The 24,950-nt window shown below is 41.1% G+C and overlaps 1 protein-coding gene across 1 annotated transcript in view; it reads right to left on the bottom strand.

Annotated features, from left to right (window-relative positions):
* LOC127633243 (thyroid hormone receptor alpha-like) overlaps positions 1 to 24,950 on the bottom strand; it is a 203,768-nt gene that overhangs the window by 106,298 nt on the left and 72,520 nt on the right. Inside the window, exon 2 of the mRNA XM_052112190.1 lies at positions 5,030 to 5,104. The gene's annotated coding sequence lies outside the window, so the exon portion shown is untranslated. The remainder of the gene's footprint in view (positions 1 to 5,029; positions 5,105 to 24,950) is intronic.

Raw genomic sequence — 24,950 nt, 5'->3', positions numbered from 1 at the left:
TTGCTTTGATTTGATTATTTTGCTGCGTAAAAATTTAAGAATTTCAACAGGAAAGAATGTAAAATCGCTTCAGTGAAATGCTGTTGCCTTACCATTAGGGCTGGGTTTTGATACAGATTTCCCAATTTTCTTTGGATTCACAAGATATCAATGCATATGGGTATATTTCAGTTATAATGACCATTTTGCTTACATATGAAATAAATGATCTTCTTATTTCTTGAGTGAGATCTTTATTGAATCTTTAGACAACTCTTATTTTGGAAGAAGGTGCCTCGAGGGTGGGGGGTTATGGAAAAGCAATATCCTGCCCAGATCTCACTGCTAACTTCACTTCCCCTCAGCATGCTTCAAGTTCACCGGGTTTCTGTGGCGTCACAGCAGGTGTAATTTATGGGGTGTTAGGCTGTAACTGAAAAATACACTGTTACACCCCCCCACCTCACCAACCCCCACGCAACTACAACCCACCCCCCCCTCCCCTCCAACACCCATGTAACACCAAAGCGTGAAGCCCTATAACACAGGTACAGGGCCTCTTTTACCTTGAGAGTCCCCCAAGGTAAATGCATATCACATTTGGCTCTGCTTTCTTTTCTGCAACACCAATTTCAGAAATGCAAAGCAAAAATAAAGAGAAAAGCCAGCTAAAAAGACATGCATAGCTGGTCAGCTCCACATGTTGTGTTTTGGAAGCCAAACAGGCTTCCTAACGGGCCTGGGTAGCTCAGCGAGTATTGACGCTTGGAGTCACGAATCCAGGGTGTGATGAGTGACTCCATCCAGGTCTCCTAAGCAACCAAATTGACCCGGTTGCTAGGGAAGGTAGAGTCACATGGGGTAACCTCCTCGTGGTCGCTATAATGTGGTTCTCGCTCTTGGTGGGGCACGTGGTGAGTTGTGCGTAGATGTCGCGGAGAATAGCATGAAGCCTTCACACGCATTACGTCTCTGCGGTAACGTGCTCAACAAGCCACATGATAAAATGCGCGGATTGATGGTCTCAGACACGGAGGCAACTGAGATTCGTCCTCCGCTACCCGGGGACTTAAAACCACATTGGGAATTGGGCATTCCAAATTGGGGAGAAAAGGGGAGAGAGAAAAAACACAGGATTCCTAACTACATTAACCAGCAAGATTCCTTTCACCGGACAGGCCATTCTGATCAACAAACTTAACCACTTGAGATTTTGTAGTACATCAGAATTACAAGTGGGTTAGGGCTGTGGCTGAGTAAATAAAAGTGCTTTAAATTGACATTGTGTATATTTGGGCATAAGACACTGTGTGCATATTTGGGCATCAGAAATTAAGTTAGCATTTCTTTTTAACTATCATCATTCATATATGACTTTATTATGACTTTATTGACAAGGTATTGAAAAAAATAACAAACCATATTGAAAACAACCACACTTGCTGAATATTTTACAGATGCAAAGCAGCAGACCTCTAGTTCTTTGCACTGCTAATGGGTCTCTTGTGCTATTCCACCAGATAGATTAACACCAAACCAGAACTAATATGGAAAATGGTCAGCTTATGTAAACATCATGGTTACCCTATCTGTCTAGATGTATTCCTAGAATTTAAAGTGTTTTTTTTTTTTTTTCATATTCCAAGAAGTTCACATGGATTATTTGATTTTACACTCAAAAAACTGAAGCATGCTACAGGGTTTCCACTACACAAAAGTACTTCTATCCTGCGCTAGAGACATGTGTACTCGTCACATGCTGCTGACTAATCTGACAGTGCGAGATGGGACACATGTACATTTAGAGGTGCTCTTTCAAACATCTGTGCATCAGGAAACAGCTCTGCATGACTGGTATTATCTAGTCTTCTAGGTTCATATATTTTTTTTCTAAAGTTCTCGTACTGGGGCAAGGATTACACTGCAATTACGTGTCATCTGTAGCAGCCGGCTGCAGGGCAGGAGAGAGAGAGAAAGATGAAGGCTACTTTCATTTCTGACACTGCTCAAAGCTTCAATATGTTCTTGCAGACAGGTGTGCTAAAACACCATCTTATCCAAATGATACTGTAATTCTTTTTCAGCATGAGACTCTGGCACAGGGCAGCTGTCGCACTGGGATAACATGCTGTAAAAACATATCAAATGGACCAAATGAATGCAAAGCAAAGTTTGCAAGTCTAGACTGAAAGAGTGTTGAATTCCGTTCAGAGGTATTATAAAACAAATTCAGCCAGACATACTGTACAGTAAGCTAGAATTCAGGGAATGTGTGTCCCCTATTTCTTAGCCCTACCGACAAGACCTCCCCTCCCTAAAAATGCAGAAGAGTACATTCTGTCCGAGCCACTGGGCCATTGCATTAGACCCTATTTGGGTTTATTACACCACTCTCAGAAATACTTGATTCTGATTGGTCAATCGTGGCATTCTCCAGTCAAATATCTTTCTAGAATGACTACTAAACTGCATTTTTTTTTTTGTATTCTGTCCCTGGAAACAAATCTCCACCACTGTGTTATTTTCATGTCTCTTTATCTATCAAATAATAAAATAATTTAAACTCAAATCAATATTTGATGACCATTTATTTTAGGAGGAACCCCCAAACACTGACCCCCCTCACCATTCTGAACAGCACTGTGGCAGCAGTGGAGTCATTCAGTTTCCTGGGCACTACCATCTCACAGGACCTTAAGTGGGAGACCCTCATTAACTCCATTGTGAAGAGGCCCAGCAAAGGTTGTGCATCCTTCGCCAGTTGAGTAAGTTCAACCTGCCACATGCAGGCGCTGCTGATAAAGTTCTAATCAGCAGTCATTGAGTCTGTCCTCTGCACTTCAATAACTGGTTTGGTTCAGCTACGAAATCAGATCTCAGAAGACTACAAAGGACAGTTCGGAATGCTGAGAGGATTATTGGTTGCCCCCTGCCCCCCCTTCAAGAACTATACACTTCCAGAGTGAGGAAAAAGGCTGGTAAAATCACTCTGGACCCCACTCACCCTGCCCACTACCTTTTTGAACTGTTGCCTTCTGGCCGACGCTTCAGAGCTCTGAGCACCAGAACCGTCAGTCACAGGAACAGTTTTTCCTCTCAGGTTATCCATCTCATGAACAGTTAAAATTGCACCATTGCACAATAATTATTTGCAATTCACAGTCTAGTCTTTTTAAATTTATCTGAAACATCCAACTTCTTCTAACATTATATTCCCATGCACTATATATAACAGATTTGTATTTATACTTGCACTATGTATGTGTGTGTGTGTGTGTGTATATGCGTATATATTTATGTATGTATGTGTATGCTTATGTGTGTATATATATATATATATATATATATATATATATATATATAAGAAAAAAATATTCAGATAATTAAAATGCATTACATATTGTTATATGAATTACAGTTATACAGTGAAGAAAACACTTCAGCAGACAACAACACAAGCATGAGTTACGTTCTTGCGTTCAAAACACTTGAAGGAGTGCAAATGCGAACTAAGGGATCTCAAGATATGTTTAAAGATTGAGTATTAAACTATATTTAACTTGACACAGTGACCTAAACATATTATTTTTACAAAGCAACACACTCGAGACGCGACACAAGCAATGTCTGACGCAGGTCGTATGGTCTTTAGCTCACAAATATTTAATTATCAACAAGGTTAAGGAGGTGTCCTTTAAACCGTTACACTGTTTTTACCCAGTCAATCTTTATTTAAGAAACATGCCCCCTTAAATAGATCCACTTTACTCCTTCTGTAGATGAATCTGCCCCTCACTTTTTTTGGGATTGTGTCCACGCTGTAGTATTTTGTATTATTTTCTGATTAATCTGTTTATTTTTCTTGCCAAGTTTTTTATAAATAAGTGTAAATTTATGCCTAATAAAGCCCCTATTTGCACTTTATTGTAAAGACTTGAAATATTATTTAAATACTCTTTGTACCTCCAACAACTCCAAAGCATTGAAAACCATTACACTATGTAATGAATATAATGTCTTGGCATTACTGTAAAATATATCTGTAGTATTGTGTACTATGTATACCCCTGGCTTGTTTCTTATGTTCAATAATATGGTAGTAAACAATACGTTGTATTCTAAAGCCGCTTTTTGTATTGTAATATTTTATATATATATAAAATATTGTAATATATATATATATATATATATATATATATATATATATATATATATAGTCTTATTGTGTATTCTATATATACTTTATTTTCTATTAAAATTGTATTGTATCTTTTTTATCAAATTTAATTTTCTTTTTATTATTATTTCTGTCTTGTTGCTGTTTTGTATTGTTTTGCACTGGAAGCTCCTGTCACAAAGACAAATTCCTTGTATGTGTAAGCATACTTGGCAATAAAGCTGATTCTGATTCTGATTTGCTTGTTTATTAAGTAGCCAAATAATGTGTGGGATAAGGTACACTGGCATGCAATGTGGTGAAATGGAGTAACTACGCATTTTGTCAAATCTGAGTTATGAACACTATCAGGTCTCACAGACAATGATTTGTAATGTGACAAATTTGGCTCAACTATGTTCAGATTCAGAGAAAATGGTTTGATTGTCATCCTAGTCACTGCGTTTTGCATTTATAAGGCATCCCAGTCAGACCCCACACAGGTCACTATCACAAAATCAATAAAAATAAATCAAATGACAAGCGTTACATTTACATTTATGCATTTGGCAGACGCTTTTATCCAAAGCGACTTACAGAGCCCTCATTACAGGGACAATCCCCCCGGAGCAACCTGGAGTTAAGTGCCTTACTCAAGGACACAATGGTGGTGGCTGTGGGGATCGAACCAGTGACCTTCTGATTAACAATTATGTGCTTTAGCCCACTAGCCCACCACCACTCACCATGTCAAGGTTTACTTTTTGAGCATTATCCCTTACACACTGTATTTGCCTGATAAGACAATGAAGATTCACAGAAGTGGACAAAGCTGTATACTTTACTCAGGGACTTATAGTAAGCGGGACAGAAAGGGAAGGCCACAGAACCTACCAGTGTCCTGTTGTGCTTTGTTTCTGGTTAATGATTTTCCCAGGCTTTGGCTCGCCGGAACTATAGGCCACCACCCTGCAAGAAATAAACAGAGGTTTGTTCAGAGGGGGTTCAGAGGCAAGAAGGGAAACAGTGTAGGATATGGGAATTATTTTTGGTACACACACACACACACACACACACACACACACACACACACACACACATACATACACATACACATACACACAGACCAACCAGCCATAACATTAAAACCACCTGTCTAATATTGTGTAGGTCGCCCTCGTGTCACGCATCTCAGAATAGCACTCAGAGATAATATTCTTCTTGCCACAATTGTACAGAGCGGTTATCTGAGTTACCATAGACTTTATCAGTTTGAACAAGTCTGGCCATTCTCTGTTGACCTCTCTCATCAACAAAGCATTTCCGTCATCAGAACTGCCGCTCACTGGATGTTTTTTGTTTTTGGCACCATTTAGAGTAAATTCTAGAGACTGTTGTATTTTTTCAGTTTGTTGACTTTTTTTTACAGACTCAAAGACTCCTTTCTGAGCCTTCTGGTCTCCTCATGTCAGAGTCGGCAGGGGCAGAGGCTATAACATTAACATTAATGTGAAGAGGGAAAAAAACAAAACAATAAAGCTAAACTGTTAATTCAGCCAACCCTAAGGATAAGTACGGTTTAAACAGATAACTAGTTTAATGTGAGTTAAACTTGATCAGTTACTGTCAACCTTAAAGCATATTTAGCATCAATTTAGCTAGCTATCTATAGCCATACATCCAAACAATTTCTAACGTTATGTAGGTCCCAGTTTATATGACTATGTCACCGTGCACAGAAAGGTTAATTTAACATGTACACAAGCATGTACCACTACAAGTTAGATGATTTTGTTTGTTGGTTTGTTTGCTAAACTTTAACCTTACATGTCGGTGTCCCAGTCATTGCGCCGCTGCATTTATCAGTAGTTTTGGAGGAGGACTCGTGTGGTGTTCATGTTCAAGGAAGCTCTGTGGCAGGACGCTGAGAGGGTGACTGCACTGGTTCAGTCTTCTTGCAGTCGAAGACGGAGCAACTTTCTGCTCTTAAGTTTATTCCGTGCACTATCAAGTGCTTCATCAGATTTGTCGTGCTGCCGGTCTTGGCAGCAATTATCTTGTCGCAAATACTGCATCGCGCGCTGTTGGCATCGAGCCTGGTGAAATGTAGCCACACTTTTGATCTTTTCCAAATCTTTTACATCTATGGGGTTGAGACGCATACACACTACAGCATCACGTGTGAGCCGCGTCTCTGGGCGTAACCGGTGTAAACCAATGTTTTTCCTTGATGCCTAAACACAGCCAATCACCGGCACTTTTAGATTTGGGCACATCTAGCATGCTACATGCTTATCACTGACGATAATGAGATTAACCCCTTAGGTATTGAAATTTGGTACCAAACGACATACATTTTCCGATACTCGATACCCAGCCCTACTCGTATCTGCATGATTTTATGCACTGCTCTGCTGCCACACGATTGGCTGATTAGATAATCGCATGGATGATTGTTGGTGCCAGACGGGCTGGTTTGAGTATTTCTGTATCTGCTGATCTCCTGGGATTTTCCCACACAACAGTCTCTAAAGTTTACTCAGAATGGTGCCAAAAACAAAAAAAAATGCCTTGTTGATGAGAGAGGTCAATGGAAAATGGCCAGACTAGTTTGAGATGACAGAAAGGCTATGGTAACTCAGATAACTGCTCTTTACAATTGTATTGAGCAGAATAGCATTTCAGAATGCACAACATGTTGAAGCTTGAAGCAGATGGGCTACAACAGCAGAAGACCATATCGAGTTCCACTTCTGTCAGCCAAGAACATAAAGCTGAGGCTGTAATGGTCACAGGCTCAACAAAACTGGACAGTTTTGTTTACTGGAAAAACAGCCTGGTATGATGAATCTCGATTACTGCTGAGGTACACAAATGGTAGGCCCATTGCAGCCTCAGCTTCCTGTTCTTGGCACTAACAATCATGCCATCACTGAGATAAAACAAAATTCTCCATTCTGACGGTTAATGTGAACATTAACTCAAGCTCTGTATGATTTTATGAATTGCACAGCTACCACACGATTGGTTGATTAGATAATAGCTTGAATAAGTAGTGTATAGGTGTTCTTAATACAGTCGTCAGTGAGTTTACAGTATATCACATTGCTCTGTCTCAAATTTTGCTACACACATCATCGCTTGGCATATACAACCGCAAAAAAAACAAAAAAAGAAAACAAACAAAATGTCTTTTTTTTCACCTTTGCCTACAAAAACCACAAAGACGTCAATCACAGAAGTGTGAACGTTCATGAAAAGACGCATAGGCTAAACTGCACTATGAAATGGTGAAGTTTCATTTTTCACTCCTTTGGTGTGAAAAACACTTCAAAGTCTTTTTGGTTCTTTACTTTTGAAAGTGGGTCTGTTGTCAGCTGCACAGAAGCCACATGAATGGATGTCTTTATGTACAATAATAAAAATAACCTGACCAATATCCATAATTAAACAGCAAACTTATCTCCTTCCTACACAATACAAATGCATGAATGAAGAAATACTGCAGTGACTACTGCTGAATTAAATTATTTAATGTAAAAAATGATGTCAGAAATATGGTACTTTGTCTATTCAACAGTACAGCATCAGGTGCCTGATTCTGAGAAGGTTTAGCTTCCTCTGGGGAGAGCAGAAGGGAAAACCAAGGGGCACTTTCTTTAAAAGGCCTCTGTCTCAAATTGCCAATAGAGTCCCTGTTTTAATTACAGCTCTGGCATGGCTTCTCACTAGATATAGATAACAGATCTAAAGCTATTGAGTTGAAAGCCAACAGTATTAGCTCTCTGATCGCTGAAATAAATCCTCACGCTGTTACTCTGTCTCCATCAGGGAGCTTGGGTGTATATCTGACATCTAAATTCATCTCTCTGCTCTGTCCTGCCATGTCCAGGTAACAGATTTGAGACAGAAGAGAGCCTTCATAGCTTTCTTAGTTTTTCAGTAGTTTAATATTTGACCTGCCCTGCTTTGTGCCTATGTTTTGGTTAGAATGAGCATACTACTACCTAATTTTGAGACAACAAACGGCTGCAAATATTAGACCATTCAGTAGAACACATGAAGCAACTGGAAGCTACAGATTTGCATGAAGGGATTCTATTTCCAAACAATTACAAAGTTGAATAACAGACATTATATATAAGGTGCATAACTATAAAGATAACTAATGTGCTACTCGGGTGTTTCTCTCTCTCCTCACTGTTAACTGTCTTGTCTAACTGTAAAAAGGCAAACATCAATAAAACTTCTATCATATACCATCTGTAAATATGCGGATAGCTCATTTAATCAGGTTTAATTCATAAACATAACAAAACTTGCACAAATCCAGTTTTTTCATTCTGTGGAGCACTCATATATCCTCCTCTGAAGCGTGTATTATAATAGCCTGGATCAAAACTGTTTCTGTTTGATTTACCAATGTTCTCTTACTGTCAGTCTGTGATACTCCAAGCAGGCGATCCAGGCTGTCAGTATATTGCTGCCCTGGCTGGATCCGCACTAGCATGTGAGAGCAACTTCAAAGTAAACAGCACTTCACATGCGCTATAAGTAAACGCAATATTCATTGTGCACCATATTTACAATTAGTTTGACTTGGTCTTTTTGTGAGAAAATGCTATTGCTAATGCACACATTACTTATGTGGTTGCTGTACTACAGTGTGCACTGTTGTTATTTCCTTCATCCTAATATTTTACCATTTCTTTATGTGAAAACATTTACTAAAATGAGAAGACTAAACAGAAACCAGGAGAAACTGCTGTCTGCCATTTAAAACACACAACATCTCATTTCAAGTTAATGTTGTATGATACATTTTGAGTAAATATAATGCTGAATAAAAGTTAATAAATGATTAGCCAATGTATGCATATCATTTACTATTATATTAAATTGTGTGATATATCGGCCACATTGCTCTCTGGATATAGGTCTCTGCAATTAAAAAACTTCGGTCGACCGCTTCATGTGATCAAATATTTAGCTTGCATATACTACTGTGAATGTACCAAGCTTTATAATGTATGTGCAAGGTGACATCAAAGGTAGCACACTTCCTGAAACCTGGCTGCAGATACTCTACCACACTTAGCAGCTTTCACATAAACACACACATTGAGAAAAAGCACCAGACGTTCCCTGCCTACCAGCCAATCAGAACCTTGCATTTGAATGATGCCTGCATTTACAGTCTGGAGTTGTAAAATGCCCCATATAAAACGAGTCTGTCTGTCCCTTTCCAACTGATTTTGGCTGCTTTTTTATTTTGATTTGCACTTGTGATTACACATGCTGTGCAGGCATGCCGCCACACCTCCACGTGTAACAAACCTTACGCACACATCCCTCTGAACTGAATCATGTGAACACACAAAACACAGCACTAAAAAAAAAAACATGAAAGTACACAGTTCTGGGAATGATTTCAATCAGAAGCAGGTTTAGTTTACTCATGTCAGACATTTACTGACTTTTCCTGATCACTCAAAACATTAAATGAAAATTAAAAAAAACTACTGTCCAAGTCTAACAAACCTCTATTTACAAGCAGTCACCGGCTACAGTCAGACTGGCAGTCCATAGACTAATAAAAAGAAATCTTGATTTCAAAGAATCTGTAGAACGTATATGGCAGGGCGGAGGGTGGGGCCAGGTTGTGATTTCGCACAACCGGCCCCTAATTGGGCTGATTAGCCCGAGAGGGATAAGGGCTGACTGGAGACAGCAGTGTGACAGAGAGAGAGAGATTTACGGGCAGCTGTCCTTTTTGGTTCAGTTTTATATCAAACTATTATTTATATTGTCAAGCCGGTTCTCACCTCCTCCTTTCCCACAATACATTTACAACGTAATTTTTGAATTAGTATATTTAGCTACATTTTCACATTAATATTTTTTATGAAAAAAGCTTGAGCACCACTACAGCATTAGGTCAATAAACACTCAATTATTTTTATTTGACCAAAATGTAAACTCAGAACAAGCTTAGAATGTAAGTCTATAACTGCTTTCATTTGTAAGAATGCCAGTACAGATCCTCTGTAAAGTTAAGGGACAGTCACACTAGATCATGCAAAAATGCATCGGACCATGATATGATGTCATACGGAAGGCTTATGGTTTTTAGTAAATAATACATCACAAATAACAAATAGTACTATTTTCCAAATGTTAAACTAGACTGTCTACTCACTTTGAAATGTGTATTAATTGTAAGAGGTAAGCGTCTTTTTGTCATACAGATTGGCAGGTAAGAAGAGTTCACCAAAACATGAACTTTCATCTATAGCGAAACACTATATTTCTTCGCATGAGCTTGCATTTCTTGGTATCCATTCGCCTTTTAAGCTTTGAATGGGTGTGAATGGAGCAAGCAGTGTACTGTGACTAGGGCTTTTGTGTTTTTGTGTAATGATAAAAACGCTGGAAACAATTCCCTCAGGGTTTTTTTTTTATGATACTGACATATCTCTGATCGATGGAACTTCTATGACTTGCCACACAAAATACTGTGGTCAATGAAGACGAAAGATAAACAAGTGAGTAAAAGATTGCAATATCAAAGTTTTTTCTTTTCTTTTTTCAAAGCAATCCTATAAAATTATGACCTTCAGTAGATATTGAGATATCTGTTGATATGTATATATAGTATCTCCAGGTAAATGCCAGTTCCCACCCTTTGTACAGTGAAGAACAGTGTTTCAAGCTACTGACAGCCAGAGTCTTGACCAGTATCAAAGTTGGGTTTGTATCGTGGAGCAGCACACCTTTGGAGGGGATAAGGATTGGTATGAGGAGAGATACAGGCATGCAACAGATGGAAGTACTGTACATAGCAATGTCTGCTCTGAAACACAAGACTGAGTTTAACCATAAGAACATTGTCAGTGTGCTGTGAGAAGGTCCAAAGTCCAATCTGCCACAATGTAGGGAATCAAATGCTGATTTTCCTCTAAAAACTTTAGATATCAGTTCCTCTTCAAAGACTTTGAAAGCATGTTTATGTCTTAAGAGTGTCCGTTTGAAAAATGTATTTGCTTTCAGGGTCTATGTAATTTCCTGATGAACACAACTGATAACTATATCCCAAATAAACTAGTTTGCATGTAAAATGAGAACTCAAGACAACAAGCGTCTGTCCCCTTATAACAGCTGACACAGCTATTGCGCAAGTATTTTTTGATTAATAATACACTTTGATGCTCATCCCAGAGTTTTGATCTAAACTGTGTGGGCCACTGCTTCATGGGAGACTCAACAGAACCCTATCCAATGGGAGCATAACTAATGTGCTACCTCCAGAGAGAGGAGTGTGTATGATAGGAAGGAAAAAGAGAAACCGAGAGCCACAGGCTTCTCTTATCGTGGTTCTGAGCCTTCAACTTTGCTCTTTTTGAGTGCATCCCAATCTCCCACGGCCAGGGGCCATACTCTCTTCAGATCATTCAAACACAGACATGGATGCTCCTCAGGAAAGCCATCCCATAGATGGCTCTTTCAAAACTCACAGGAAAATTATCTGTGGTTTATTTGGTCTAGAGTTTGGATGTGAAGGAGTGCATGATGGAAGTTTAACGGGTATTTACACTTGGTCACATGCGTTTTGACTGATTGATATATATGATATGATAAGAATTACATTTGTATGTCAAATTGATTGTTTATTTTTCCTCATTTGTAGTTGCTTTGGATCAATGCTTCTGCTAAATTACCAAATGTAAATGTAAACATATAAAATTATATGGACATATATGATGATATGATACGGAGATATGAGCCATGCAATCCACACGTGAGTGAGACACATAGATGTATTCAACAGATGATCTCTCAAACTTATAGTTGTGCTGCCAAATTTCACATTTGCATCATCATGGAAGTAAACTCTGTTATATTTACATACAGCATAGGAATAGTAGATTGGATTTATATCCATTTTGCAGAGACACATTTATGCATCCAAGTGCAAATTGAATGTGCATTTCCAATTGGTTAGCAATTCGACTGATCAAGGCAAATGAAGTAACTAAATGTAAAATGGCCCTTAGTAGTGAAAGAACTGAAAAAAGGCTCCTGTACATGTCAGCACACCGTATAGCTAAGGAAAGCTGTAATCCAGCAGCTGTTTTGAGGCCATTTTGATTAATATATACTGTATACTATGTATACATATACTCTGATAGTGTAAGACAGAGGACAGTTTAATGATTAATACAAGGAGGAGGGTTAGGGAGACAATAGTAAAATGTTGCTACTGGAAGAGACTGTTATCTAGAGGGTTTCCAGCAGTCTGGAGGGCAGGGCAATACCAGGGGAAAAGGGATGACATGTATGGGTCGATCTCCCCTGTTGCATTTCACTCAATGATATTACCATTTGCCCACCCCTCCACCTATGGTACATTCCACTTTATACTGACCCCTTCCACCCTGACACCAGCCACCCACTTAGCCCTCCATACTGCCTCTGTATACGGGACAAATATCCACACAAACTAACATGCCAAAAACAAGAGCATAACACTCATAATGCCAAACATACTGTATATGTATTAGGGTTAGGCTTGGTTGATTGCATTGCAGTTCAAGTTTCTATATTGTAAATCCCCTTTGTCTGGCTTTGAGTAAGCATTTTTATGTTGCGTATAAAAACGCGTCATGGCAGGGGCATGCGTTAAACCTCAGTCAAAGAACCAATTCAGACCAGGAACAAATGCATAATGAGCAGAAATCAAAGAGAAGGCAAGAGAATGATCAAGATAGCACAACACAGAGAGAGAGTTAGAGAGAGCATGTTTGTGTGGAAGACAAGGCCACGTTGAGTAGCACAGCTGGGCAGCTCTAGGCAGCGGGTAGGTTAGCTCAGGGTTAGAGCTGGGTGGGAGAAGACAATACAGCAGGGCTTGTCAAAAGTCTAATTTATGACCGGTCATCCAGCGAGCAGCAATTTGGTCCAGTGGCTTGCAGTTCTCCTGGGAGGATGGGAGAAATCGTGGGACACGTAGGCTGTTTGTGTGTAAATGTACCGATTGTGCTCATGATGGAGAAGAGAAAGTGAGAGAGATGGACAGGAAGAGAGCATTTGGGGTTTCTGTGGTTGGACCACATTCTAGATACTCTGCTGTGCTGGCACAAGATCAAACTACTGAATGTAAATAGAGCTAAAGAAAAATAAATGAACTAGTCTAATCTAAGTGAAATCTCATCCGCTGGTTGGAAGTACCCCAACCAACAACCCTTCCCCAGCCCTTCAGGCAGCCCTTTGGCAAGGTCAGTCAACATTAAAGGGTTATTCGCAGCAAAACTTGCTGATTTGCTGATTTAAATAGTAAATCCCTGTTTGCCTTTTTCAACTGGCCATAAAAAAAAAAAAAAACAAAGCTGGTCAAAGTCAAAGCTGCTAATTAATCCAGTTACTGTGACTGCTCTAAAAATACCCTTGTGAGTAGACACCAAGCATTTAAGATTGTCACTACACCTCAGGTTTTAAAACAGAGTCATTGAGACTAGGACTGGGCCGACACAATCATGTATCAGTCGCAATTCTTTTTCATATTGATATTTTGGAAACTTGTATCAATGTTTTTATTTTATTTGTGTGTGCATTTATGTAATTTCATACAGTTCGATTAATAAAGAAGCAACTGATCTATGAATAAGAAATAGGCAAAAACTCTTAAGTCGCGCTCACACTAGGCTTTGAGCATGCAAAATAAAATTATTTTCAGTCACACATCTTTTCAACAAACAAAGTCACAAGTGAGAGTTCACCAAGCTTGAATGTTATTACACAACAGAGTATGAAGCAGGGTTATTATAGTTTATTATAGTTTTTATTTATATTTTATATTCAATTTATCATTTTAATTTAGTTACATTTTCTTCAGTTTTCAAACATTATCTTTAAGTTTAGTTTTAGTTTTCTCGATGTTATTTAGTGTGATTAGTCTTTTTCTTCCCAGTATTGAGTATTTATTTATATTTATTTTTTGCGTTTGATGTTAGGAAGTTAGGAGACATACTAAGCTTTCTATAAATGTATAATGTCAGGTCATGTGGCATTTGGATCATTATTAAAAGTTTCCAAAAAAAAAAATAGTAAAAATTTCCAAAAGTGTTGCAAATTCACCCATATTCAGCCTACACTGTATTGTTAGGCATACCTCGTCTTGTTTCACTGTTCCCTCTTGTTTGACATTTTTGTCACTTTTTGCATTCCATAGTTTTCACTTTTGTCCCGTATGTAACTCCATAGTCTCTTTGTTAGCGTTCGTGTTTTCCGTCAATGCTTTCACCTGTCCCTCGTTAACTTGCCACTTGCCTCTGTTTCTTCCCTCGTATCTTGTTTGGTGTTCTGTTTGTTCATTGGCCCCTTAGTTCTATGTTCATGTATATATACCCTGGTTTTTGGTTCAGTCCTTGTCTATCGTTGAATGTTGCTAGGCTGGTATGTGTTCCCTGCCCGTTTTCTCAGTTTTGTTTTCATCGTGTATTCAGTGTTATGTTCATTTCCCCATTGAGGGTTTTCCTTTGTGTTTCTTGATTGTCTCAGTTAATAAAAGTAAGTTTGCATTTAGATCCGCTCTCCTCGTCTGCCTCCATTCGTAACAGAACGATAGACCCGCCAAATATGGATCTAGCAGCTTTCTTTATGGAACTGGCCCAGGCGGATCTGACCTACCGCGAGTACTCCCACTTTTTTTCCACTGTTGCCATCCACACCGGCTTTGACGACACATCCCTGAAGACCATCTACCGGCTCGGGCTACCAAGACACCGGCAGAGGGAATTGCCGGACCGCGGAGACCTCACGTGGATGGAGTATGTGAGTCTGGTCTTGAGGGAGCTCGCTACCGGGAGCCACCTCTCTCGATCCCGGTTTCCGCCTCTGGGCTTTCCGTGCCGGCCACGGCCAACGAGCCAGCGCTGCCAGCTTCATCCGCCCGGAGGAGGAGGAAAAGAAGAAAGGCTTCTGCTCCCCAGTCTCCGCCTGCCACGGCCAGCGAGCCAGCGCCCACGCCTGCCACGGTCAGCGAGCCAGCGCCCACGCCTGCCACAGTCAGCGAGCCTGCGCCTACGCCTGCCACGGTCAGCGAGCCAGCGCCTGCCACGGTCAGCGAGCCAGCGCCTGCAGCCCCTACCGTCCCAGAGCCAGCGCCTGCAGCCTCGACCGTCCCTGGGCCAGCACCAGTGGCCATGACCGTCCAAGCCCCAGTGCCAGTAGCCATGACCGTCCAAGAGCCAGTACCCCCCGAGCTTCCCAGAGCTCCGCCCTCCGAGCTTCCCAGAGCTCCGCCCTCCGAGCTTCCCGGAGCTCCGCCCTCCGAGCTGCCCGAGCTTTCCAGAGCTCCGCCTTCCGAGCTTTCCAGAGCTCCGCCTTCCGAGCTGCCCGAGCTTTCCAGAGCTCCGCCCTCCGAGCTTTCCAGAGCTCCACCCTCCAAGCTTTACAGAGCTCCGCCTCCCGAGCCTCCTACGGCTCTGCTCCCAAAGACTCCAGAGCTTTCTAGGGCTCCACCTCTCGAGCGTCCTACGGCTCCGCCTCCTGAGCCTCCTACGGCTCTGCCTCCCGGGCTCTCTAGGATTCCGCTCCTCAAGTCTCTCGAGCCTTCCTGGGCTCCGCTTCCCGAGCCTCCTACGGCTCCGCCTCCAGAGCCTTCCAGGCCTCCGCCTCCAGAGCCTCCTATGGCGCCACCTCCATCGGCCCCGCCGCCAGAGCCTTCCGGGTCTCTGCCTCTAGGGCCTTCTCCCAGGGCCCCTGACCCTGTTCCTGATCTGTGGCCTCCGCCCAGGCCTCCTGACCCGGCCCCTGTCCTGTGGCCTCCTCCCAGGGCCCCTGGCCCTGTTCCTGACCTGTGGCCTCCTCCCGGGCCTCCTGACCCGGCCCCTGTCCTGTGGCCTCCTCCCAGGCCTCCTGACCCGGCCCCTATCCTATGGCCTCCTCCCAGGGCCCCCGACCCAGTCCCTGTCCTGTGGCCTCCTCCCAGGCCTCCTGACCCAGTCCCTGTCCTGTGGTCTCCTCCCAGGCCTCCTGACCCTGTTCCCGTCCTGTGGCCTCCCCCCAGGCCTCCTGACCCGGCCCCTGTCCTGTGGCCTCCTCCCAGGGCCCCTGACCCTGTTCTAGCCCTGTGGCTCCCTCCCAGGCCTCCTGACCCTGTTCCCGTCCTGTGGCCTCCTCCCAGGCCTCGTGCCCCAGTCCCTGTCCTGTGGCCTCCTCCCAGGCCTCCTGATTCTGTTCCCGTCCTGTGGCCTCCTCCCAGGCCTCCTGACCCAGTCCCTGTCCTGTGGCCTCCTCCCAGGCCCCATGACCCTGTTCCAGTCCTGTGGCCTCCTCCCAGGCCTCCTGACCCGGTCCCTGTCCTGTGGCCTCTTCCCAGGGCCCCTGACCCAGTCCCTGTCCAGTGGCCTCCTCCCAGGTCCCCCAAACCGGTCCTTGCCCTGTGGCCAGCTCCCAGGCCTCCTGAACCTATCCTTGCCCTGTGGCCAGCTCCCAGGCCTCCTGAACCTATCCTTGCCCTGTGGCCAGCTCCCAGACCACCTGAACCTGTCCTTGCCCTTTGTGCCCCCCAGGACTCCCTGCCTGCCCTCTGTGCCCCCTTGGACTTCCTGCCTGCTCTCTGTGCCCCCTTGGACTTCCTGCCTGCCCTTTGTGCCCTCCTGGACCTCCTGCCTGCCCTCTGTGCCCCCTTGGACTTCCTGCCTGCCCATTGTGCCCCCCTGAACTTCCTGCCTGCCCTCTGTGCCCCCTTGGACTTCCTGCCTGCTCTCGTGCCCCCCTGGTCTGCCCGTCTGCTCCTGGTGTTTTTTTTTTATTTTATTATTTGTTTCTTTTATTTATTTCGGATCGTCTGGAATCCGATCCTTGTGGGGGGGCTCTGTTAGGCATACCTCGTCTTGTTTCACTGTTCCCTCTTGTTTGCCATTTTTGTCACTTTTTGCATTCCATAGTTTTCACTTTTGTCCCGTATGTAACTCCATAGTCTCTTTGTTAGCGTTCGTGTTTTCCGTCATTGCTTTCACCTGTCCCTCGTTAACTTGCCACTTGCCTCTGTTTCTTCCCTCGTTATCTTGTTTGGTGTTCTGTTTGTTCATTGGCCCCTTAGTTCTATGTACATGTATATATACCCTGGTTTTTGGTTCAGTCCTTGTCTATCGTTGAATGTTGCTAGCCTGGTATGTGTTCCCTGCCCGTTTTCTCAGTTTTGTTTTCATCGTGTGTTCAGTGTTATGTTCATTTCCCCATTGAGGGTTTTCCTTTGTGTTTCTTGATTGTCTCAGTTAATAAAATTAAGTTTGCATTTAGATCCGCTCTCCTCGTCTGCCTCCATTTGTAACATGTATAAAAAACTAAAATTAATTCAAGATCATTTACATTTTATTTTAGTTAGTTTTTGAGTTTCAGTTTAGTTCCAGTTTTTTTCCAATCAATATCGGTCAGCCGATATTAGCCTTTCATGATATATCGGTACCGGCATATATGTTTACTGATATGCGAAGATATGAAAACTTTTTTCAGAAAATATAATGCAAAAATACTATTTATTTTTCTACATATCGTAGATTGTCCAGTGTGAGTGTCCAGATGGAGCTGACATGGTGCTGCAGACAGTGCGGAGTTAAGCGGTGCAGAGGTAAGCGGTATATATACTTGGACAGACAGATGAAGACTTTATCACAACTACACAAAAGCCTGCTGTAGCTCGATTATAACTGTAAATGCAATGTATGTGGAACCATATTGGACAAAAGTGAAGCAAACTGCACAAGATACTGAAACTGATTCCGCAGATTCACTCACGACCCACTTTTATGATCCAATTATGAAATTGTGATGCATTGCGAACATTTTTTGGCATGTATATTATAAGTAGATGCCAATACCCAGCCAAGATCAAGGCATGTACCCGAACTAGGTTGTAACTGTCTCTGCTGGCCTAAAGAAAGAAACACTGAAACACAAAATTTAGATGTGTGCTGCCTGTGAGATTTGCAACATCAACTCACTTATGCTGGTTGATGCGTTAATTTTTTATGAGGGTCATCAGGACCAGGGGATGCTTAAAATCTGTCCTCCCTGTCCAGATATTTTAACCTCTGTCCTCTAGGATGCCCGCAGCCCCTTTGGGTGACTTGCCTTCCTCACACGCTTCACTCAACCCTTTGTTATACAACAGTCATTAAAGCTAATTTCAGAAGTAGCCAATGGTGTGACTCCACCTCATTTTAACTTGGGTTAAGGGCCTGAAACATGCCTAATATTCACATAATGTTTGCAATTATTTTAATGCAGATATGAAATTAACCAACACCAACATTTAACCAAAATTAATGCACTTTTTTTTTTTGGCCATTATGTTTCCTAAAGACTCAATGAGTGTTGAGAACTTTCCTTGTGTTCTGAGTATGATCGCATTAAGACAGAGGCATTTTTAATTTTGTCTCACTTTTAAAATTCAGTAGCACAAATGCTGTTAGAATTGGGAGTTTAATTTTATGAATTTCTGTGAAGCAGTTTACATTTACGCATTTGGCAGATGCTTTTATCCAAAGCGACTTACAGTGGCCTTATTACAGGGACAATCCCCCCGGAGCAACCTGGAGTTAAGTGCCTTGCTCAAGGACACAATGGTGGTGAATGTGGGAATCGAAATAACAACCTTCTGTTTACCAGTTCAGTGCTTTAGCCCACTATGCCATCACCACTCCATGTTTCAATCGTTCAAAGATTGCAAAGAACGTGTTTACATGACATTCTGATAATCATGTATAAGGTCATGTAAAGAACTTAAAGGGTTCCTTTTATCAGGGCAAGGTCATAAACAATTTAAGCAAAAACCAATCGGCACACCTACTGTAGGTTTTTGGCCATAATCCCTATTTAGCATTGAATTTATACTAGGGGTGTAACGATTCACTTGTTTTCTCGATGCATCGATTACTAATCCTCCCAATTCATATGCAATGATCTTGAAATATGATTTTTGAATCAAGAATTGTTAGTGTTAGACAATAATTGATTTAAAGATTCACACTCCTAAAATATACCCCTAATATATACACATTTACTGATGTTCTTACTGGCTTATCCAATGTGCCCAAGTTTTATGCACATGACTGTTTACATTTTAACATCAAAAGCAGAGAATTATCCAATGATTTCAAATCTCACATGTGTTTTTTTTTAATAAACTGACTTGTGATAGTTATCACTGTACTGTATTGGTATTCATGTAAACGTGCTCAATGAATCAATTCAAACCCTGTTTGAACAACGTTTGTGTCATCGTTGTGCAATGTTGAAAAAATGCCCTTGATTTTTTGAAAATGTCTATAGCATTTACATTCTGGCATTAAACATTTTGAATCTACTTGGCAACAATACCTATTTGGTTGAAATGAAAGTACCTTATATTGAAAAAATATATACAGTATATCACACTGTAAATACATTAACATATATCAAATATGGTAAAACGACTGGAAAAAAATATTGACAAATATTGTGGGTATTTCACCCAGCCATACGTGCGTTTGTCCCATCTGAAATGCTCCAGCTCCACAACACCCAACAAGCCACAGTGCTTTTGACAGTGCAATCATTGATTTCATATTCAATTCATAGGGCCCACAAAACAAATCGGGCACACTCGCACACCTGCCAATACACATGTCAACTAGATTCATTAACATGATTCCCTTAGACAACCAGAGTTTCTATTGACTGTTCTCCAGAAGAAAAGGTGCAGCACCTGAAACACAAGAGGGAAAACACAAAAACACAGAGACATGACACGCATATGAGACAGACAGACAGACAGGCAGGCTGGGGAGGCACAGTCAGACCCAATTGTGACAGACTGTGCTCGGTGCTGGCTGGCATTCAGATCCCACTATTTGCATGCCAAGGTCGAAAAATGACAGTGCAAGCAGAGTTTAAGTCACGTATAGACAGTCCTCACACCTTACGCTCTCACATCTACTTTGGCGCACGCTGCATAAAAACCAGCTTAGGTTTATTTTTTTCCAGCAAGGTTTTGTAGCTTTCTGTATCCTTGTAGGCTGGTAGCATCTATCAGCTTCTTGCCTTCAGTTATAATGATAGGAAATTGTTCATTTGGACTTATATGAAACCAGATGGCACCATACACTCTCCCACTCCTTAGTTGCAATGTTCTCACCCAGCCCTCCTAGAGAGCATTCCATATGTAGATAGAAACATAAAGTGAGCAGAGATTGAAGTTAATGAGTAAAGACAGAGAGAAAAGGCACACATGTATTACAGTCACAACATATTCCCTTCAAAACATAGTCCACATCCCCTCAAAACCCACCAAAGACACACAGCTTGACACCCAACTGGCTTAAACTAAAATCCACTAAGGGCTTTATTTTGTATTCGTTTTAAAACCCATGACAATGCAAAACACCATCATCTGACAGTCCTGACAGGCTCTTTGCACCTCCACCAATTTATCTATAAAAGTTTGTGTGACAGTACATCACATTATGTATACTGTGTGTCTGTGTGCTTGCTCTCTGCTGCTCCATGTGACAGCTCAGTCACATGCAGTACACGTCACTCTGTGTAGAGCCAAAGAGAAAGTGCGAAAGAGAATGAGAGAGTTTTTGACAGAAAAAGAGAGAGACAAATAGGTAGGAAGTGCACCCTACTGTCCTACTGTTTGGTGAACTCAATACCCAGACCTACTCATAACCCACAAAGTTATTATGAGTGCCCACGAAAGAAACATCTCATGCATCCTCCAAATTACCATGAAAGAAAGTCGCATTCGAAGTGTCCTACTTTCTTTTCTGAAATGAGACGGCCTTGATGACATATGCGACCGACAAATGCGACCTCCGAAGGATGCAGCCTTCCAAATGAGACCGCCAATATGTGTTTTCCTACAATAATCTACAACGTATTACAACACAAACACTTAAAAGTTGACATAATTCATCAACACTATATCATCATCATCATCAACAGTTGGTCTTTAGTGATAGTTTGTCGTAAGTTTCCGATATAGCTTAATTATTGTGAACTTCACTTTGAAAGGTGCAGCGCATGAAATTATTTAATGAAATCATATTTTTTTGAAGTTTGATAATCACATTAGGTCATAGCATGTCTTTCCGCCAACAAACTGAAGACCTCTTTAAATAAAAATGAAGACTTTTGTTGTATCATTTAAGATATTTAAGACATTTTAAGACTTTAAGGATCCGTGGGAACCCTGCTAATGTTAACAAATGAAACCTTATTGTAAAGTGTTATCAATACAACAAATATAAATTATAATGCTGAAGTGTATATACATTGTTCAATGTTAAAATACGTTATTCTATACCAGCTTAATGTGCAGGGACAACTATAAGTAAGCCATTTGTAGGTTGATTTCCTTGAAATTGTAAACACTGTCTATGTAGTGCAAAAAACAAAATCTATTTATTTGAGCAGCACATCTAGCCCGACACAGCATCATTGACTCAAACAATGGCGTGAGCTTAGACGCGAGACAATCTATCTGGTTGATAAAGGCAGATTTTTAGGTAATTGCTTAAAAACAATGATTATTTTTGTTAATTCCATTTGGTGGCATTAGTGGTGCTGAAATTGCACATTTCAGCTTTTACAGTTGCATGGTTTGTCGTGTTGCGGAAAAAGTGGATAGTATATTTCACGTTTCGTATGTATTAATATTTGGTATGTGAAATTTATTATGTTTTAAAAATGGAAGTCTTACAGGGTAACAGCATATCTTTTAAATGCTTTTAAATGCTCAAATCAGTGTGACTGCGCCTTAACTCTCACCTCATTAACATTCGCTGACTAGAATGCAGAGGGTTCTTCACCCTGGGGCAGGTCTATAGCAGCCTATAGAAACGCTGTGTTCTGCAAAGCTGTCACACTAATATTTTCTTGATGTATTCTCTGTTTGTATGTTCTATAAAAGGCTCAGTTCTAGAAACAGATGTTTTGCACATGATTTATGTCCCCATTAAGCAGGCATGGTAAATAATGTATATACTTCCCTCAGAAAGGGACTGGAAAAGAGAAAGTGAGAACGATAGAAACAGAAAGAGAATAGGGAGGGTATGTCGATGACATGGACACACCTGGGTGTGTATACAAAGCCTGTCTGAATATGCATACTGCCCTGCTATACAATATCTAAAACGCAGTACAAGTAGGATGTTTGAATACTCAGTATACACCTTATTCACAGTAGCACTATCTTTCATTTTTGACAGGAATGACAACAAGACTGTGAGGGATTGACATACAGTCTCTTAAATGAAGTGTACTGCTGTTTAAAGTGTTGTGGATCGCTTCCACTGACGAAATACAGAAAAAACATCTTTCCAAAAAACAACATGAGTTGTGGAAAATAAGATGTGATCTAGGAGCTTTATACACCTTTATACAGTGCATACCATTTATGAGACTGTGAGTCTATCCCTTACAGCATCGTTTTCATTCCAGTCAAAAATTAAATATGGTTCTAAGTGAATAAGGTCTATTCATGATAAAGTATGGCGATCAATACTCAGGTGAAGTACTGCATCAGCTGAGATTTTGAAGTGTGCAATCAGTTAACACTTTCAAAAGGAGGGTGAGAAGCTGTCAAATTTGAAAAGCTGAAAAACAAAAATGTCTGAGAACTGTGTGTGAGCATCAAGAAAGTTAGTATGTCATAGGCCAAAGATCACAGGGGTCAAATGGCAATGCCAACATGGTGGATGTAGTATGTTCGCGAATGTATTTATGCACATATGCAAACCTACAGAACATATTTCATAGAGAATTCTGCATTCTGATTTCTGCAGCGAATTCAGAACATACACTTCAGATGCAGCCATAAATCTGGCCTCTGTCATTTGTGTACTATATACTATATGGTCAAGTGAAGAAACCGTGATACCAGGCTCTGGCCGCATCGCTCCAGCTGTTTGCGGCCCCAGTAACACAGAGTGGCCGCTTGTGTGCCATGACACACCAGTGAGGAGTCTTTGTCCTGAGCAGAATCCACACCAATGAATGTACGATAGAAAAACAGTGAGGGTCTTTATGGAACACAGTCACAAGACGTTCTTTGTTTTTCAGCAAGAGGTTAAAGCCACTTCACTGAGACGTGTGATGGAAAAAAAAAAAAAAACTTTGGAGGTTTAAAAAAAGATGGTGAGGGAGCAACGAAAAGCTAACATATGAGCGCAGTTATGAGGCCTATAAGATGGCAAAAGTGTTGCTTTACAGGTCTCCTGAGCCAATAACTCTCTGGACCTCTCTGAAAACCATATATGATGCATTGAACATGCTGTACTCCAAAACGCGGCTGAACGGTTTACATGCCTCCTGGTCTTGGCTTGTCTGTTTGCTGGTTTTAGAGGGTTTGGGGCAACTTTCAGAAGGGTTGGGAAAAGAACAGCTTATTAAGAACAGCTTTGATTTAAAAAATAAAATAACAGAACTGAATGGCTTTCATGACTTTTGGTTTCGTTAACAGTTCTCAAACATGAATTGTTCTAATGATGCAGATGGAACACCCTACTAAAACACTCTCAGTAACATTCATCAGCACTGCAACACTACTACTAAGTTAGCAGCACAGCAAGAAGTGTACTCCAATTTCTGAACAAATTACATGTATGAGTTGGTTCTTTTTAATGTACAGTGCAAACCCTACAAAGTGAACAGTGTAGTCCGATTTACAAACAAATGACTCGTATGAGTCTGTACTTTTGAACTGACACTCCAAAACACACAGTGCTACTTCCCAAATTAAATTACTCTTCACAGACATTTCTTTTTAATAAATTAAAAATTTTCTGAAGTGCAAGTCTTTCATTTCATCATGTCTGACTCAAAACAAACCAAAACTATTGTCATTAGTCATTAGTTATTAGTGGAAAGTTGTTGATATGATGTGTTGTTGAATATACACATTATGCATTTGTTATTATAAGTGCTGCGTTATAAAAAAAATATTAATTAATAAAGTATATTAAATAAGTGTGTGTAAACACCTTTTGCGAATTAATAATGTTTTGATAAAATGTTAAATGGTCTCATCACTTGGTAACAGGTGGATGAGTTCAGTAAATCCAATAAGAATTGCATTTCTTATTTCCAAAAATGTGGTCCTTAAAAGTAATAAATGAATCATTAATGAAACCATTAAGGAACCGGAATTGTTAAATTCCTTATGATTACATTCCTACCTTTCTGTTGGTCAGGCTTGCTTGAAGACCAGTTGGCCAAATAATGAATCCATCTGAGCTCTAGCTTGACTGACTAGACAGTCAAGACCAGCTGAGGACCAGGCTGGTCAGGCAGGCCAGGCAAGGAGACAAGCTTAAACCAGCTTAGACCAGCCAACCAGCTTAGGCTGCTTTAACTGTTGTTTTAAGCAGGGATATGGTGTATTTTAGTGAGCTGTCACCTAGGTAATGACTAAATTTGTCACCACTTATACAAATACACACGTTCAAACAGGCCAAACTTTGCCACGCAGAGCTGAAGTGAATGTGGGCCTCTGGTCTATGAAGCACTTGCAATAGGATCTCTAACCGAAGGGGGAAAATCCTTTACAGGGCAGTTAGGGCCACAATAACACAGCAGGGACCCCTGAAGTATACCTCTATATTTTACCTCTTCATTAACCTCGGCCTAAAGGCCTACCAGCCCAGTTCCGCCAACCTAAACTAGGCTCTCTCTCTCCTGAGACCAAAAGCCTACAGAGTGAGAGAGAAAAGAGAGATTGAGAAAGGAGTAGGGGGCTAAAGAAAGGGGGTGTCTCAGCACATGACCT

The sequence above is a fragment of the Xyrauchen texanus genome, chromosome 40 (genome assembly GCF_025860055.1).
Source record: "Xyrauchen texanus isolate HMW12.3.18 chromosome 40, RBS_HiC_50CHRs, whole genome shotgun sequence".
Lineage (NCBI taxonomy): Eukaryota > Metazoa > Chordata > Actinopteri > Cypriniformes > Catostomidae > Xyrauchen > Xyrauchen texanus.
This window is presented reverse-complemented; position numbering and strand designations above follow the sequence as displayed.